Source organism: Heliangelus exortis, chromosome 17, assembly GCF_036169615.1.
Source record: "Heliangelus exortis chromosome 17, bHelExo1.hap1, whole genome shotgun sequence".
Classification (NCBI taxonomy): Eukaryota; Metazoa; Chordata; class Aves; order Apodiformes; family Trochilidae; genus Heliangelus; species Heliangelus exortis.
Window position 1 is genome coordinate 11,237,970 of NC_092438.1, and position 17,576 is coordinate 11,255,545.

Sequence of the window (17,576 nt, forward strand, 5' to 3'; positions counted from 1 at the left end):
AGAAGCTGCAAGCAAAACCAACACCCGGACTATCAGTTACTTCAGAGCAAACAAATATTTTTGTCCTGAAATTCTCCGTAGCTGATGTGGAAAGGCTTCAAAAAGCCTTTTTCAAAGCCGTTTGTAGAGAGCATTCACCACAGTGAGGACCAGAGGCAGTCTCCCCTCCACATGTCTTCACAGCACTGTTTTCTTCCCTGGAAAGCAACCCACCAGCAGATGAATCTTGACTCTCCTGGCACAGACCTCTGTGTGCCTCTTGTGCATGAAACCCCCCCCAGACCCCTTGCCTGCAGGAGTCAGAGTGTCCCAGAGGAGGAGAAGCCACAGCCAACTGCAGGGAGCTCAAAGTCTCTGTTCCTGGAGCAGGGCTGCAAGCTGTGTATGACTCTGACTGCTGCTGCTTCTCAGAAAAAAGCCCTCCTGAGAAGAATTCTTCGGGTTCAGCCTCAGCTCAGCCTGCACCACTTTCTGCAAGCATCATCTGCTCTTCTGCTGCCCCATTGCTCCTCATCAGGGCCTCCATCCTTCTCCCCAGAGCTGCTCCTTCCCGAGGCATGGGGACATGTGGCTCTTCTCTCTCCACCTTGGGAAGCAGCTTCCTCCTCTCCACCAACCTGAGTGTGCTCTGTGCCCACATCTCTCACTGCTAACTGCAAACCCTTCTGGTTCCTGCAGCAGAATGGCTTTGGAGGGAGCTGAGGTGCTGGTGCACAGCAGAGCAAGCTACACCAGGCTTCTCCCTGCTCTGATTTTCCACGGATTTCTCCTGGGTTATCAACCCCTTCGTGGTGTGCATCAGGATCACCAGCTGGTCAGGCTCCAGCATCCCTCCAGCTGTGGGCTCTGGAGCAATGAGTTACACTGAAGTGTGCTGGGATTCCCAACCTCACTGAGAGTGCCCTCTTCTCGTGGTGAGGGTGGAAATGTGTGTCCTGGAGAGAGCCTTCAGGGAAGCAATTTGCTATGAACACTCAGCTACTTAGAAATATTTATATATGCTAGAAAGGATTAGACTTCATTTAGCATTTTCTCTACCTTTAAATCTCATTTAATGCAGCATTAAGCTCCAGCTGCAGCATATTGGTTCTGAAGTTGTAAAGGGGAAAGACTCTTAAAACAGCAATGTGGCTCAGTAAGGAGGGAGCAGATTGCTCATTGGTTTCTAGATTGTGTTTCAGGAATGGAAAATAAAAAATCTTTACTTACAGGATACCATTCACAATCTAGGGAGCATCACAAAGGCATCTGGAACAGCTCTAAAGGGTCAAAAGATGAGGTAAGGCCAGCCTGCCTAACCAGAAGCATTCAGGCTGTAGCTGGGTACTTCCTGAGAACTTCCACATGTGAAGGAAGAGACATTATGTCATTTGCAGCCAGTGATGAGTCCTTTGTGCAATAGTCAGAAGGGCTTTCCTAAGCCAGCTGGGAAGGGAAAGAGGACCAGGACTTCACCTTGTTCTGCTGGTTTGGAACAGGGGTGCTCACAAGCAGCTCTCAGAGTGGGAGTGGTTTGGCCCTCAAGATGGATGGGGTTACACAAAAGGCTGGGAAAGGCATTAGAGTCCATTAGCAGGAACCCTGAACTTCTCTGCTGCCACAAACCACCCCAGAACAGTCCCTAAAAAGCATCATGGGGAGTTTTGGAGCTCAGAAAGCACTGGCAAGGTAAGAGCCTGAAAATGGAAACCTGCTTCTGGAGGTGCCATCCAGAGCAGTGCCCAGCACCAGGCACTCTGCAGATGGGTGTCTGCAGGAGGTGATGAATGAGGAGCTGCTGGAGCCAGCTCACCAAAATCCTGGTGTGCAGGCAACTGGAGCTGGTCCTTAGCATCTGGAATGGCAGATTGACAGCTAGAGCCAGGCAGCTCAGGTCTCTGCAGACTCTTGTTTGCTTTCTCCTGCCATCGATCTTTTCAACCATTACCAAGATACACCTCCAGCAGGCAGGTCATGCATTAATAGTTTGCACACTTTTAATAAAACTGTTTTTCACAACACAGCGTGTGCTTTCACAGCAGTAGCCACCACCACACATTTACTCTGTTCAAAGGGCCATCACTGGCCTGAACAAAACCATTTTTCAAAATACTGAACCAGAAAACACACTTCCATCTCTCTGAGCTACATCTGGCTCCATGTTAGCTGGCAGATGGGAAGAGAACTGGTTGCAAATGCTTAAAAATTTAAGGGTCTTGCATTTGTGAAGCTGGTAAGTCAGGAAACCAGGCTCAGAGCAAGGCAAGCAGGGTCTGTTTGTAAAAGCACTGAGACAGAAACATGCCCTGGAGAGCCATCTAATGTGTTTACACGCTGCAAGCAAGATGAGCTCCTACTCCTCCTTGTTTGGCCACCTTCCTCCCAGCCCCAGCCTCCCTGCAGCCCACCCCCCTCTCCCAAGGGTTACAAGAAATATTCATTTGGACAGTAGCAGCACAGCAAACTGGAGGCAAATCTGAACATGGAGTGGTTTGTGCTCTCCTCCATGGCAATGTTTCATCCTATTAATGTGAAGACCCCACAACAGGCTCTGCTTCTCCAAGGGCATCACCAAGAAATCCCTCAGCTCCATGCAGCAAGGGAATGGGCTCAATACAGAGCTGAGACCAGGGCTGGAGGACCAGGTCCAACTAGTCCAAGGACCCCTCTCCAGGCAGATATGTGATTATTTTGCAGGGTTTCCCCATTCTTACTGTTCATATTCCAGCATTTTCATGGAAAAGGGTCTTTAACATGTAAAAAATGCCCTAAGGAGCTTACTGAAGATCTCAACCACAGCATGGAAAATCAGGGCTCTGCTGGCTGGAGGAAGGAGTCTGCAGAGCCTGGAAATAGGTTTATGGTATCAGAATTGTTGTTTATGAGCCCTGGGGTGTCAAGCGTGTGCCTCGTTGTGGAAAATTGTTTCTACCATTCACTCAGTTCCAGGAAGGAAATTTCTGTGGTTCGGGAGAAAGTAACTGTGGCAAATCCCCAGTGGAAGGAAAGCCAGAAAGCTTTTTCTCTAATTATGCTGTGTTTCTAAACTTTCCCCTATGACATGCAATATTAGAGTCCTTTTAGCAGCTTTTCCCTAAGAAAATGCTAACAAAGGAGACATTGTTGTTAGTCTGATGAGTGCTGAAATCCCAGTCCCTCCCCTGGCTGTCAGCCCACCGGCTCCAGCAGATGGGATGGCTTCTTCCTGGGGGATGCACAGGGCCAGCTCCAGCCTGGTTGGAGAAAAATGGGCAGATTTAGAAGAATTATGTTGGAAACACTGACAGGAGGCCTTCCTGATGGACAGGAAATTCTTTATGTCCCAGAGTGCATCAAAAATGTTCCATCAGCCACCTTCACACTTGCTTGTCCTGCTTGACCTGAACAAGTGACTCCACCCTGAGACAGACAACAGGGGTGAACCCTCACCAACAAAAATTCCAGCTGAACAAAAATATACCTGGATGTTCTGTGACAAACCCCCCCCCTCCTCAAGAAGTCCTCCTCTGTTCTCAAGTGTTAAAACTGGTTCCTCATCCATCACTGCATATGTGAAACATCTTCTGTGTCCCAGTGTTTGTCCATCAAGGGATGGAGTCACTCCCATATTGATTACTTTATTGACAGTGTCCAGCCCCTCCAGGCAGTCCTCTCCTCTCCTAAGCAGGATACTTTGGTTATGCTGGTGGTCAGCTCATCTCCCAAGAGAAATGTTGCTTCTATGTGGAAAATAAAATAGTGCCCATGGAAGATGTGCTCAAAAGGTTGGAACAAATTCATTCATGCACCGCCAGATCCCTGCAAAACACTCTGGGTTTTTTCTAGGTTGGAGGGAGGAGGAACCAAGCATTCCCCCTGTACTACTCAGCTGTCACTCAGTACAAAATAATGTTACCAGGGCAGCTTGGGAAATGTTATTCAATACAACCAGGATTTTTCTGTAGATTGCATTTTCTGGATCATGCACAGATGATCACGTTAATGCAGGAAACCATCCTGAAATGTAGGCAGAGAGAAAGGGAGCATTTCCTCCACACCAGGGATGAGAGGAGATGCATGCACAGCCCAGCCAGCTCTTCTCCCTCCAGGGCAGCAGGATGCTCTTTGCTGTTTTGCTCACTGAGATTCCAACAATTTTTGCAGGGAGCCTGAAGAAACTGGAGGAATGGGGAGGTGGCTCTGCACAGCCTGGGCCAGTGGTGTGGGGTCTCCAGGCCTTGGCTGTCCTAATCTCAGCAATCCCAGGGATGTCTAGAGGCATCTGAGGCCTTCCTGAACATTAGCCAGTCTCCCACTGCATGTCTCATGGCACAAGTCTGCTTTCAGAAGAGCTTTCTTACAAAAAGGGCAGAGAACAGGATTTTCAAAAGCAGCTATGAAGTCCTGGAGCCAGTTCAGTGGGAGCTTGGGATGCAAAGCTGGGATCTGGGAGCAAGTCAGCTCACCCCAAGCAGCTGTCTGCAGCAGAAGAGGCAGATGGAGAGGGACAACAGTAAGAACAGACCTCAAAGATTTGGCTTTGAGTCCCTGCTCAGGCTGGAGCTGGTTTGGTGTTCAGCAGAGCAGAACAATGTGCCATGGGCAGAAGGATTGCTTCTGGTGGCTTTGCACTGTCACCTTGCATGGGGAGCACCCGAGAGGGCAGCTGGAGGCCAGCAGAGAGGCCAGAGCCAAACTTCCCACCATCAATCCATGCTTGTAATATTTCCATGTCAAAAAGGGTTTCAGATCTCAGGCACTTCTCGGGGTTGGCAGCACACAGGTAGGATGGAGACATGAAAATCCATTGCCCCAGCTCAAGCCCTTGAACTGATCCATCCCTGAGTGATAAAAGCTTCAAAGCAGAAATCCCTTTTCCACTTTTTCTCCCTTCTTTGCTTGAGATCTTCATTTATATCAGCATGGAAGAGAAATATGAATGTTTTCTGAGAGTTTTATCTCCTTTTCAGGCTCATTAAAGTGGGTGACAAAGGCATTATTCTACATCCATTGCAGGACTGATGAAATGCCTTTTTTTTTTTTTTTTGGCAGGAGGAAGGTTTGGAAATTTGTATTTAAATGCTGATTTGAATGGAGTCTGGATTGAGGAATTCACTGTTTATGAGCAATTTCATTTTAGTGTTTGCTTCTGTCAGGGCTTTTTTGGAGTTCAGGGAAGGCACAACTCTTTTTAACAGCTGTGGTGGGTGGTGGCCAGGGGGGGGTGGAGATGTGTTTCATGTGAGTTCTTCAAGGTTGAGTGTCTGCTTTGAGAGCCCTGAAAGTGCTGTGGTGTTTGTGGAAACTTCTGAATACTGAAAATTAGGAACCTTTTAGAGCACCTCAGAATAAACATTTCAAATTAACACTCAAGCTGTGTGGAAAAAAAAAAAAAAAAAATAGAAAAATAAAATCCCTGAGCATGCTGACCTACCTGATCCTATCAGCTCTGCTGAAATCTCCACTGGGAAATGACAAGAAAATAAAAAGAGAAAACAAATTTCAGGTCAGCCCCAGGCGTTTGGTTTTAATTGAAAATATTGAAACAAGATGTTTCAGCCTTGTTCATTACTCATTTTTCTATGTGTTTGTAACTTCATTCTCAGCTGAGATGAACAACAACTGTTGAAAGAGCAGAAATCCCTCCTGGAAGGTGCTTCCTCTGCCAGCTCCCTGCACCCAGATTGTGCCAGCCATCTGGGCTTTGGTGGCTCCTTAGAAACACTCATGGAGGTGAAAGCCCCTTCCTGGCTATTAAAATATTTAATATAAAACATTAAATTAGTTCTGTGTTTGAGGCAGACAATGAGGACACAGGGCACTTGCTGCCATGGGGAGGGAAGATGCCTGAAGCCACCTGCTTGTGCTCAGGTGTAGATATATTCAATTTCCCAAAATAAAACTCCTTATATTAAAGCCTGACCTAGCCTGAAATGGACACACTTTGGTCTAGAGTGACTTCTTCTAGTTCATCTCTTCAATAAATAAATTGAAACAAGCTACCAGGTTTTATGGGGTCACTCTGAACATGCATCTTAAGTGAGGTCTTACAAAGGGAGAAGCAGCTTCTTCCTGGCCTCCTGAAGCTCCATCATTTTACAAGGTCTGGGCTTGGTACTCTGGGTTTTTGCTGCTGCTGCAGGGGGGATGAGATGGTGCCTGGCTGGAGCTGTAGGAAGAAGATCAGTCCATCAGGTACCTACAGGACTCCATGTGAGCAATTGAAATTCCTCCATTGTATGTAATTCTCTTCTAATTATTTGTAGAAGGGAGGAGGGAGGTGGAAATGTCATTACCCCGTTTAATGACTCAACCACAGAGTTCTCCTGGGCATTTCTTTCTTTCTCAATTTTTTCTTTTCCTTAATAAACAAAAATGTGCTTGATTATGAAATTTAAATATTTAACAACATTTACTTGCAGACCATTTAGCAGCTGACTTCTCAACCTCCCCCTCTATATCCATTTCCATTGTGTTTGCTTTCATATAGGAGAACCAATCCTTAATGTCCCTCCTGGCTTCTCCTCCCCATCTTCCTTCCCCCTCTGCATTGTTTGGAGGGTGAAGGAATGTCCCACACATGTCTCTGTGTTTTTCCAAACCCAGTTGCTTATACAAAGCTCTTCACAATAATGAAAGGATTTCCAGGCACATTAGTCAGGTAAATTAATCACAGGCTGCCACTGTCCAACTGCATGTAGAGAAACAGCACTAATGAACTGCTGTGTTGTGCTTAGCCCAGACACAATTAAAACATCTGGACTGCAGACTTTTCCTTCTGTTGCAAACCCATCAAACAGCAGCAGTTGGATGAGGTGTGTGGGAGGCATAAGAAGAACAACAGAGCTGAGCCCCTGGTGCAGTGGGTACCCTGCCAAACCTCTTCCTCTGCAAGGAATTTATCCTGGGTTTTCTTGAGAGCAGCTGAGTGCAGGTCTGCTGCCTGCCCCAGTGATTGAGGTGGAAAACAATCCGGGCAGGGGTTGTGGGTTTGGAGCACCTGGAAGTACAGAGGCTCAGCCATGCCCCTGGAGCTGTAGGTACCACCCCAGGCAGGAGTTTCAGTGCTACTGGAATAACCCAAAATAAAAAGTGTAACACAGATATTCCTTGACACATTGAAAAAGAGAGAAGAGGAAGGCTTTTGATTCCTCTGGATAGAGGTTGACTGGAGGGTCTGAAAGGATCTCTGGCCCCCACTGATTTGCCCATGGGACTTAGGAATTGAAATATTGCCCAGGATTAGATCAGGAACTCAGCAGGGGTGTTTGCTTCCCCAAACAAGATTTCCATCATGAGCATTTTCAGCAAATCTCCTGCAGCCTCCCCAGCTGCACAGCTCTGCCCTCAGCACAGCCACGTTTAGGTGTTCTCTGGTTCACTGAGTCAGCCCAGAGGAAAATTAAAGTCTGTTTGGTTTGCTGATCTCAAGTGAGTTTTACAGAGTGAGCATCTGAAATGCAGCCACAGGGATGGGATTGCAAAGTGTCTTAAAAAAAGATAATAGGAAGGGAAGCAGCTGAGGGTTTATTTAATTAATCCGTTAACATTTACTCCTAATTTTATTTTTATTAAAAATATAGCAATACAATTCATCCAAAGTCCTTGCCTCTTTTTAGCAGATGGAGGAGGATGTGTAATAATGCTAGAGGACCTTGGAGGTGGATCATTTTTGTGTTCAAACAAAATGAAGAAGCAAATGAATTTTGTTCATTGTGTTCTTTTCTAATCCCTCCAGTTAATTACTTTTGTGGCCAGAGTGGCTCTGACAGAATGGGTTCCACTATCATTTCCAAAGCCACTGGAGGTGCTCAGCAGTTTTGTCCAGGAAAGTTTTATTGGGCATAAAAACAAGCCACAAAATGTCACTTCTTAAAAATGCAATACTCTGCTTTCCCCTTGGGAAAGGAAACCAGAGACAGGGAATTACTGTGAGTGATGGGATGGACTTGTGGAAGGAAAGGAATCATACTGAATATCAAGAATAGCTTTTTAACAGTGAGATGTATTAGGCTGAGGAACAGCTTCCTGGGGGAATAATAAACAATCCGTTGTCATCATAAGTGCACTTAAGGAGTGCTTTTCTACTGCATGTCTTAGAAGGCTCCAGAGAGGACAGAAGGACCGTTTCTGTTCTACTGCTGGGGAAACTGAGGAATGGAAGGCTGCCCAAGGTCAGAGCAGGCAATGAGCTGCATTCCCAGTGGCTCTGGTTTGGATACTTTGCAAACATTATTTTAAATTTTCACTTTCTTTTCATTTGAAGGCTCAGGTTTGGGCTGGGATGGTTCTTTTTCTCAGTGTAATTTGATACTTGAATTGTTGTTCAAGAAACTTTATTTACTCACCACAAGCAGGCACTTGGGAATGGTCCTTTGGTTGCCAGAGGTATTTTCAGTCATTCTTGGCCTTTGTGCCTGTCCTTCAGCCAAGGCTCTGTTTGCTGCCCAGGGAGACACTGAGTCCCATGGAATAGGTGGGGGGGAATCTCAGGGCTCTGGAGAAAGTTATTAAAAACACACATTAAAAAAGTAGAATTCAGTGCTGAATCTATCCAAGCCCTCCTCCCCCAGCAGTTGTTGATGCTCTCTCTCTCCAGCCTCTGTCAGGTCCAACTGGCCCGTGACAGTGGCACAACTTCAGCTCCAAATGTTCAGATTTAGTCACCTTTTATTTCTCATGATAGATTTTGAAGCTGGTGTTAGGACACCAGCACCTGAAACGCTGCTTGAAATCAGAAACTGCTTGAAAGGTCAAAGATTCATGACTTAGCACACAATGCTGACCCAAAATTCATGGGAAATTGGGAGCAGAAGCCCCAGATGCCCAATGCCCTAGAAGTACCTGCAAAGTCATGCAGCTTGCCATGGAAGAGCTGCCAAATTCTCTGCCAAATTCTCTGTGTCATGAGAGGAAAGATCAGATACTGATGGATATTCATCCAGAGCTGGAAGGATGAGTGTGTGCATTTCAAACCTGCAGAGCAATTATAGAGATAAAGACAGGAGTGGAACATGAAGTATTTGCTGTAGTATCAGACCTAAAAAAGGACACACTCTGAGACAGCCCGAGCACAGAGATGAGTGTTGGCTCTGAATCCATCAGAGAGGTAAAAATTAGGGAGAGGGCAGTGGGTAGTGCTATTTAAGCTAATGGACAATTTGGGCATGAGGACAAACTCATGGGAAACTACTTAGAGGCTAAAAGGCTGTTTCCATTCTCCATGGAAGGGAATTTCTAGACCAGCCATTGGGTGGTGGGGATAGGGAAAACCAAAAGAACCAGATTGCTAATGGGAGATAATATGGGATGTGAAGGGGATGGTTGGACACAGCCCCAGGGAGCTGCCTTTAAGTTCCAGGAAGCTCTTTCCACTCCCATTCCCATATAACAAAGGCACTTAGAGATTTTTGCTTTTATCTGCTTTCTATCTCCTTCTCTTCCCCATCTTTCAGCCCAGCATCCATCCCATACTCACTCAGCAGAAAGTTGGGCTGCAGGCAGCTCCATGCTGGGAGGAGTGGTTTTGATGATGGGGCATGGCCAGCTTCTCTTTTGGTGGCCACGGTGTTTGGCAGGACCTGCTCCTCCTGGCAGCATGGCTCTGAGGACTCTTTGTGCTCTCAAGGTAGCCTTGCAGGTAATTTGTTGAGTAGCTTCTATTCCAGGAGTTTTTTCCAGAGCTGGAGCAGTTTTCCTTTGCCTTCAAGTCAATTCCCAAGGTTTCAGTATGTGCACAATGTTAACTCCAGTTTTATTAGGCCTTTAAAGTGCATTTTTATAACATTTTGGCTCAAACAAGTTTGCCAGCCATATCACAAGGTGCTAAGGAATAAAAAGCCCCAACTCATATACAGTTTCAAAATTCATTCTGTTTTATGGCTAAATCAGTGGACAGCTTTTCAAAACATAATGTTTCCTTTGGGTAAAGATGTTCTCTGCTTCATACAGTTCAGTGCTGGCATCAGTGTCACAGATGTGGAGATCAGCTCCTCAGTTGATGCAAACTGATATGGTCCAGCTGATTTAGATGGAGATTCACCACCTGACAGGACCTTATGCTTTCCTCTAGGTCATCAGCTCTTGGCCAGCAAAGGATGCACTCAGATTCCCTCTGTAATTCAGGGCTGAGTTGCTGTTGTATTCAGCAGAAGCTGGCTCAGGGTGTTAAGTGGGATTTAGCAGGGCCATTGCCACTGCTCTGGGGAACAAGCTGCTTGGGAATGAGCTGGGATCATTTCCTTAAAGCAGGAGTCATGTTGTGCAGGATGGTGGGAACTGCCTGCCAACAGAGATGCAGGACAAGGCCATGGTGTCCCAGCTGGGCACTGGGAGCAGCACACCAGGCACTTCCAAAGGTGATGCCAACCCTCAGCTTGTCAGGCTGGGACTTTTCTTAATTCTTGTTAAATCCTGCTGCCTCCGAGCACGCTCTGTGTTACAAGTCTGTGGTTGGCACATGCTGGGAGTGGTGACAGAACATCCACAGGCCCCAGAAACACAAACATCTCATTTGGGTTTTCATCTGGGAGGGTCCTCACTGCATCTGGAGCAGCTCAGTGACTGGGCCAGGAACTCATTGGGTCCCATGGAGTTGCACAGAGGCTGCAGGCAGCAGCACAGGTGCCCTGCCACCCCTGCACCTTCCTGTGCGAGGATTCCTGGGTCTGTGGGAGGATTCCTGGGTCTGTGGGAGGATTCCTGGGTCAGCACAAACTCGTTAGTCTCCATTTCATTGGAGCCATTTGCATATATTGCCCATCTGTTCCTGTTCAGCACCACTCTCTGACCACATGCAAGAAGATAAAATTGCAATATCTCAGCTGCAAGACAGGCAGGAAAATATTTGTTTAGGAAAAAAAAACAAACAAAAAACCCTACATTGATTTTCTTATTGTCCTTACACTTTATGGAATTTTATTTTTCTAACATTCTATAAAAGCTTGTTTTACAAGAACCTTAAAGGAGATTGAGTTTGCCCTCCTTGCATTCCTGGGCTGGGGGGAACCTGCCAGCCTTGGCTGGGTGTCTGCAGACCATGTCTGTTATTAAATGATGAGCTGCTAACAGCTTCCTGCCATACAGATGGCAGCTCCCTGTCCTTATCTCAAGAGCATCCTCACTCCTGAGGCAGGCTGGCTGAGAGGGACCTGGAAGTAATGGAGTCACTGGCAACAATCCCAAGTGATGGGGAGGAGTGGGGGGTGGGCAAGCAGCACCACTTATTGAAACTGCCACTGAGTAAAATTGATTAAAATCATTAAAAGAAATGATGAGCATTAATAACCTCATGGTATCTGCAGCTTTTAGACAATCTGGATGTGTTTTCTGTCTATTAGCCTAATCTTACCAGTGTGTTATAAAAAACAAAGAAATCATTCATGCATGTCAAAGAGGAACTCAGCCCAGCACCTTGCCCCACTGGCTATGGTATGAGTAATAATACGTTATTATCTTAATAAAAATAATATGTCTAGTAACTAATCAGGGTATTAAATGGCCCAGTTTGGGGAAAAATAAAGTTTAATATCAACTAGGCTTGGTACAGTGCAGGCTCTGTCTCCAGCTGGCTGGATACTTTCAGACTTCCTTGACCAGGATTATTTGGGGAAAGAAGCAGCAGCACAGGAGCCTTTCCCACATCCCTGTGGGCAGTCTGGGAAGAGCATTCCCACTGGTGGGATGCAGATGGCTTCACTGGCAGAGCCCAGAGCCACCCACCCACCTGCAACCCCACCCCAAAAGGGTCTGCAGCCCCAGCACTGCTGCCTGCCACCAGTTAATGCTTCCAGCTGAGCCTGACTTCACCTCCTTTCCCTGAGAAAACAGCTCCATCCAAGGCACTCCTCAAAGATTTCATCTTCTGCAGGATAGCACAAAAAATCCTCATTGCCAGCTTTCCACTTTCACTCTTATTTTTGCTTTTTCTTTTTTGCAGGGCTGTTTCTTTGCAGCAGGGATGTGTTTGCCACCCAGCAGACACCATGATAAGGCTGTGTTTGGGTGTGTAAATCGTTTAATTTTGAAATCCCTGAGTTAAAAGGGTGCTTCTTCCCTTCTACCTCCCTCTCACCTTGTGCTGGTGTGAGGATGGGGTGCAAATTGCCTTTCCCCCCCCCCACTATTGGGATGTGCAACCCTCAACTCCCTGCAGGGTCCTCGAGATGTTCTCTTCTTCACAGAGCTGCTGGTTTTGGGAAAAAATGGCCAAAGGTCTAAAGCAAGGCAGGGTGGCAGTGCTGGGTGGGATGCTCCATCACATAAAAAGAAAAGATATCATTCATCTTCAGCTTAATTGGCCTTAAGTCCTGCTAATTAACCAGGAAGCTTTCCAAAGCCATGCAAATCTATCTGGTATTTCTACAAGTCTTTTCCCCTTCTAACATTTGCACAGGTAGATGCAAAGTAATAAAGACATCTGGGCACTCCACCTTCCAATTTTGGGTGCCTGAAGGTTGCCTGGAGAGGTCTGCTCTGGAGCTGGAGGGGTTCAAAATTGTTCCTTTGCTCAAAGACAATGGAAGCTGCAGATCTTTGGAGATGACTGCAGTGGAAAGGAGGCTCCTCAAAACAAAGAGCCCCTTCAGAAATGAATCTGACAGCTAAAGTCATGGGAAGATGTTCCTGAGCTGTTGCAACTCTGCTCTCTTTGTCATTAGAAATATTAGATGATAAAACTTGGAGTTTTTTGCTCACGGCTATAATTTTTACTTAAAAAATAATAATCCAAAGCAAGCAAACTCTGTTGGAACCGTGTGAAGTTTGTACAGGCAATAAACAGCTGAAATACTGTGCAGGGAGTTTGCAAAACCAAACACATCTCCAAGAAACAGAGCAGTGAAGGTAACACAGATCCCATCCTTCAATGCCAAGGTACAAAAAAGCAGCATTCAAGAAATCCCAGAAACCCCCCCTGGTGCCTTGCAGTTTGCTATAAAAATCTTTTCAAGCCAAACCAAGCCTCCTATGATGTTACACACTAATTACACCAGTCTGGTTCTCACTGGACAGTTGCACATGGGTGTCTATGTTGACTTCTACTCCTGCTGAAGATGTTTGTGCTATTTCCAGGTACCTCTTACAGTGTTTTCCCCATCAGAGATTTCTTCTCCTTTTGCTGCTGGCAGCAAATGGTGATGGGAGTTACATATCTTGTTCCTTTCTCAGCAGGACCAAGTCTTGCCAGGGAAGGATGTGTATGGTGATCATAATGATCACTACATCATAGGATTTTACCTCATCTGGGTGAACACTGAGGGATTTTTGTTGTTGTTGTTTCCCATTTGTAGGAGGAAGGAAACCCAGGGCCTGGTGGGGATGTTGCTTAGCAACTGAGCAGGACCTGCACGCTGTTAAATGAAAAAAAAAAATTTATATAAAATGCAAAAATTTTCTCATTTAAACCAACCTTACGGGTTTCACCTGAGAAAAACAGGGCAGCTCTACCAGAATGTATCTGCAGCCTTATCAGCCAGGGGACACCTGGCATATGGCAGTGTTTTGCAAGCAGGGCATTACCCTCTCTTTTTTTCAGTATTTTATGCTTTGTTAACTGCTTGCTTGCCAAATGAAGCCTGTTGAAAAAATGAGTGTATTCTGCTGCCTAATTCCTCACTTAGACCCAACCAGGGGTTAAGAGCTTGATGTGCTTTGGAGGGCCCATGGGCTTCCAACACAGCTGGCAACAAATTCTTTCTCCAGTGAGAAAAGTGCCTGCACCCCAAAAACAGTTTGGGTGGAAACTGTCCAGCCAGGCAGAGATTTCTGCTCAACAGCAGCTCCTTCAGAAACTACAGTCCCCAAATCTTCCTTCTCCTCCTGCAAAATCTCACACCTCCATCTTGCTCTCCAGCAAGACACCTGCTTGCTCAAGGGGTTGAGGATATTGATCTCTTGTTGAGTTTGTCCTTAGGGGCACAGGGGGAATAAGTGAGATGCTGTGGAGTGAAGGACTGGTGCTCAGCACAGCATTGAAAAAATAGTGGGAACTTTGCTGCTTGCACCTCTCAAACCAGCTGAACTAAACCCATTCCTGATCTCCATCTGGTGAGAGAGGCTGGAGGTCTTAATAGGCCTTTTCTAGCTCTAATTTCCAGGAAGCTTTCAAAAAAGTGTGACAATGATAAAAAGAACAATAAAAAGAAAGCAGGGCAGCAAGGCACCCGATGAATCTCAATTGATTTCTTCAGTTTGAAGGATGCAACCTCCAATCCTTCTCTCCAGATAGATCATGGCTTATGGCTCCATGTCAGCTTTTTTGCCAGAGGATTATAAAATAACAATAGGAGAATCAAAAGAGGCAGCCAGGCCCCTGGCTTTTGGTGTAGCACTTCAAGTGGGCTGCTGTGTTTTCTGCCCTTTTCTGCTAATTGTAATGGTGAATAAAGAGTCCTGCATGGGGAAACTGGGACCTTTTGGGCAGGAAATCCCAGAAGATGCAATTTGTATCTCTGGCTCCTGCAGAGCTGGACAAATCCTGAGAGACTGAGAAGAAATGGTGATGTTTGAGATTCTGCAACTGTTACCTACTCATAGGTGAGCCCCAAGATTTTATTTGAAGCTTGGCCTCCAAGTTGCCTCCTTCAAGAAACATGAAACTGTGTCACGTTTTCCTAATCTTCCAAATGTTCCATCCACTTGGGCTGAGCAGACTCAAACATGAAGTGGAGCAGTAGAAAAAAGAACCGCTGTTGCCTGCTTGCCTTCCAGCTAGGCATAGGAGAGATTATTCTGATAAGGAGAAGAGCTAGTGAGGGATGTTGATCCATATTCACAAGGGAAGGGAGGTAAAATCTGGCTGGAGAGGAGCTGCAGAACAATTCAATGCATTGAGAATTGAGGTGGCTTTCTGCATGCACCACCTAAACCACTGAAACACAGAGCAAACGCACAGAGCTCAGGAGTTTCTTTGGCTAAAATGTTGTGGAAAACTCCTGGAGGAAAAAGAGACTTTTAACACCTTCTCTTTCCCCACTGCAAGTGTGGAAACCTTCAGGCAGAAGAAAACTGAGGTCCTTTTCCAGTGAAATGGGTGAAAACTGGCTTGGAAAAGCTGGCTCCACCATGAAGAGGACAAGTGCCCTCCTGTGGGAAGTTTCTCTCCCTTCACTGCAGACAGGGGTAGCAATTAGTGCTGGGAGTGGAGAGGATTCCCCTCTGGATCTGTGCTGATCCCACGAGAATGCCTGCCTCCTCCCCATTCTCTTTTCCATTATATCCTTGTTCAATTGTCACATCCTATCAGCAGTGGGTCAGCAATGACCTGGGGGAAATAAAAGATTTACAGTCCTGATTTTCCAGGCCTTGGGCTGAAGCAGTGGTGCAGTCACATGCCCACCAGTGTGTAACCCAACAGCTGCACGGTGCCTGCACAAGATGCTCAGAGTTTGGAGCCAACCAAGCCTGCCTGGCAAATTGCAGTGTCAAGACTTTGATTAGGGATTTAATTAATAGCCCTGAATTCTTGGAGTGTGGCAGTTTCATTGGCTGTGAAAACAGCCCAAGTGGAAAGAGTGAGCATCTCAACTCACAGTTGTTGTGGGACACACCTTGATTCAAAGGGGAATTGAGTGAAGAATATTTCAAAGCCTTGAAGGTTCTTATTCAATTAACACTTTACATGCAAAGTTGATTTATTTGTGACATTTAAGTTTAATTTCTGTCTAACCGGTATTTTAAATGCCAATTGATTATTAAAAATATATCTGCTCTTTCCAGTCCTAATGAGCTGGGACTGATGAACATTTTACAGGAGAGATGCTGAAGCCTCAATAGATGGTTTTAATAATCTCAATTGGTGTTTAACAGAGAGGAATGAGCTGTCATTTTAAATCTAAGGAGACACCTCTATTTGCAAACAATAGTGGTACTTAGTGCATAACACTGACGTGCCAGCTGATTTTTTTCCAGGTTTATTCTCAACTAGACCCTGAGCAATGCATTAGCACTAAACCAGCACAACAAACCCACCTTATGAATCCATATTAAAACTTAATTTCCAGGGCAAAGGATGCAAAACACCAGTGCCAGAGGAGGGGGGGGGATGACAAAAGCCAGCATGAGAAAAAGGAGCATCTCTCTAGAGAACAGACTGTAAGGTGGTGGTGCTGTCATCTAGAGGGCAACACACATTGCTGCTTCCTGGAAAAGCCCTTTAACACAGCCCTTATTAATGGTGAAACTTGGCCACGTGTGCTCCAGGCTGGAGTCTTCCTCCATTGCTGTATTGATTGGAAGCAACACTTTGTTCTCCTCTCCCCTGGTTGTACCTCCCTGCAGCTGAAGGCAGCATCTGCCTTTTTCACTTCTCAATGTTTTACCCAGCTCACAGTAAGGATTTTATGTGACTGGTTTGTTTTTGGGTTTTTTTTCCTGGTAGGAAGCCCTGATTTGAGGATTGCACTGGGTTTATTCCTCCCCTTTCCTTCTCTGCCTTAGGAAATGTGGGGTTACTGCTGAATTTTGGTGCAGGTTATGTTCCCAGTTGCTTTCTTGAGGTTCTCTGGGATTTGGTGGTTTGGGTTTGGTCTTTTTTTGTGTGAAGGAATTCCACGTCCCCTTGAAGTGGCTTGCTGGGAGCTGCTTTGTCTGCTCCCCTGTGTAGGTGTGTGGCTGTATCACTGGCGGGTGGCAACATTTAAAAGTTAATGCCATCTTTTCAAAGAAAACCTCCATCTGGGTAGCAGAGCACATTCTTTTCCTTCTAACTGAAACCTGAAACTTTAAATGGTGAGTTCATCTCTAAATGCTGCTGAATCCAATGTCTGGCCAACTGTATTTTAAACCCCAGTTCTGGATGTGTTCCACACAATCTGTCATTCAGCAGCCTTCTTCTCACGCTTGGATTTGACATCAGGTTTGTGTCTATAACACAGCTCCCGATTGACAAGGGTGTTATTTTATAGATGACACTGAATTCATAGTCAGACAGAAGAAGATTTCAAGCCCTTTTCTCTTTCTAGGAGGTTTTTTCTCACTGTTAAACAATACTGTGTATTCTGTGAAAATGAAGCACTGAAGCGATGTCAAGTTCACACTTTTCCTGAGTCTCACGAAGGATCTGCCATGGACAAGGTACATACCAGGACTCTGCTCTGGGAGAAATGATCCTCAGGGAAAGCCCTGGATTCTGTTCCCCCGTCCTGCACAACACATTTGGCACCAAATCCGTGCTCAGCTCCAAATTCCTGTGATTATCCAAAACATTGCAGCATCCTGAGTCTGCATAGCGATGTCAGGAATCGCATCTGGCAGGATTTCCTCCTGGCTTCTCCCCTCTAAGAATGATTTTGGGTTCTGCTGTCTTCCCAGAGGGCTGAGATCTCCTTCTGGGAGCTTTCTGTAAAATATTCAGTGATCCAGGGCAGATTCTCAGCTGTCACCACATGCTTTGAGTGGAATAAAAGTGACTGAGCTGAACTCTGTGACTTCTCGCCCAACAACTTTATCCAATTGGACCTTTTCTGGAAAGTTTTGGTTGCTTGGTTTTAATCTGGACCTCAAGAGATGAAGTGATCCCTGGTTGGCTTCAGAAAAGTAGGAAGGTGAAATCCAGAGCCAGGTAGGTGCCAGCCTGCAGGTGATATCTCTGAGCTGATGATCATATCCCTGAGGCTGCA

The 17,576-nt window shown here is 45.9% G+C and overlaps 1 long non-coding RNA gene across 1 annotated transcript in view; it reads right to left on the bottom strand.

The window, feature by feature from the left end:
- Nucleotides 1-10,631: 10,631 nt before the first annotated feature.
- Nucleotides 10,632-17,576, bottom strand: part of LOC139804183 (uncharacterized) — a 43,282-nt gene continuing 36,337 nt past the window's right edge. Inside the window, exons 5-6 of the long non-coding RNA XR_011729298.1 lie at nucleotides 13,195-13,307; nucleotides 10,632-10,781 (exon numbers count right to left, since the gene is read on the bottom strand). This is a non-coding gene — a long non-coding RNA (uncharacterized lncRNA). The remainder of the gene's footprint in view (nucleotides 10,782-13,194; nucleotides 13,308-17,576) is intronic.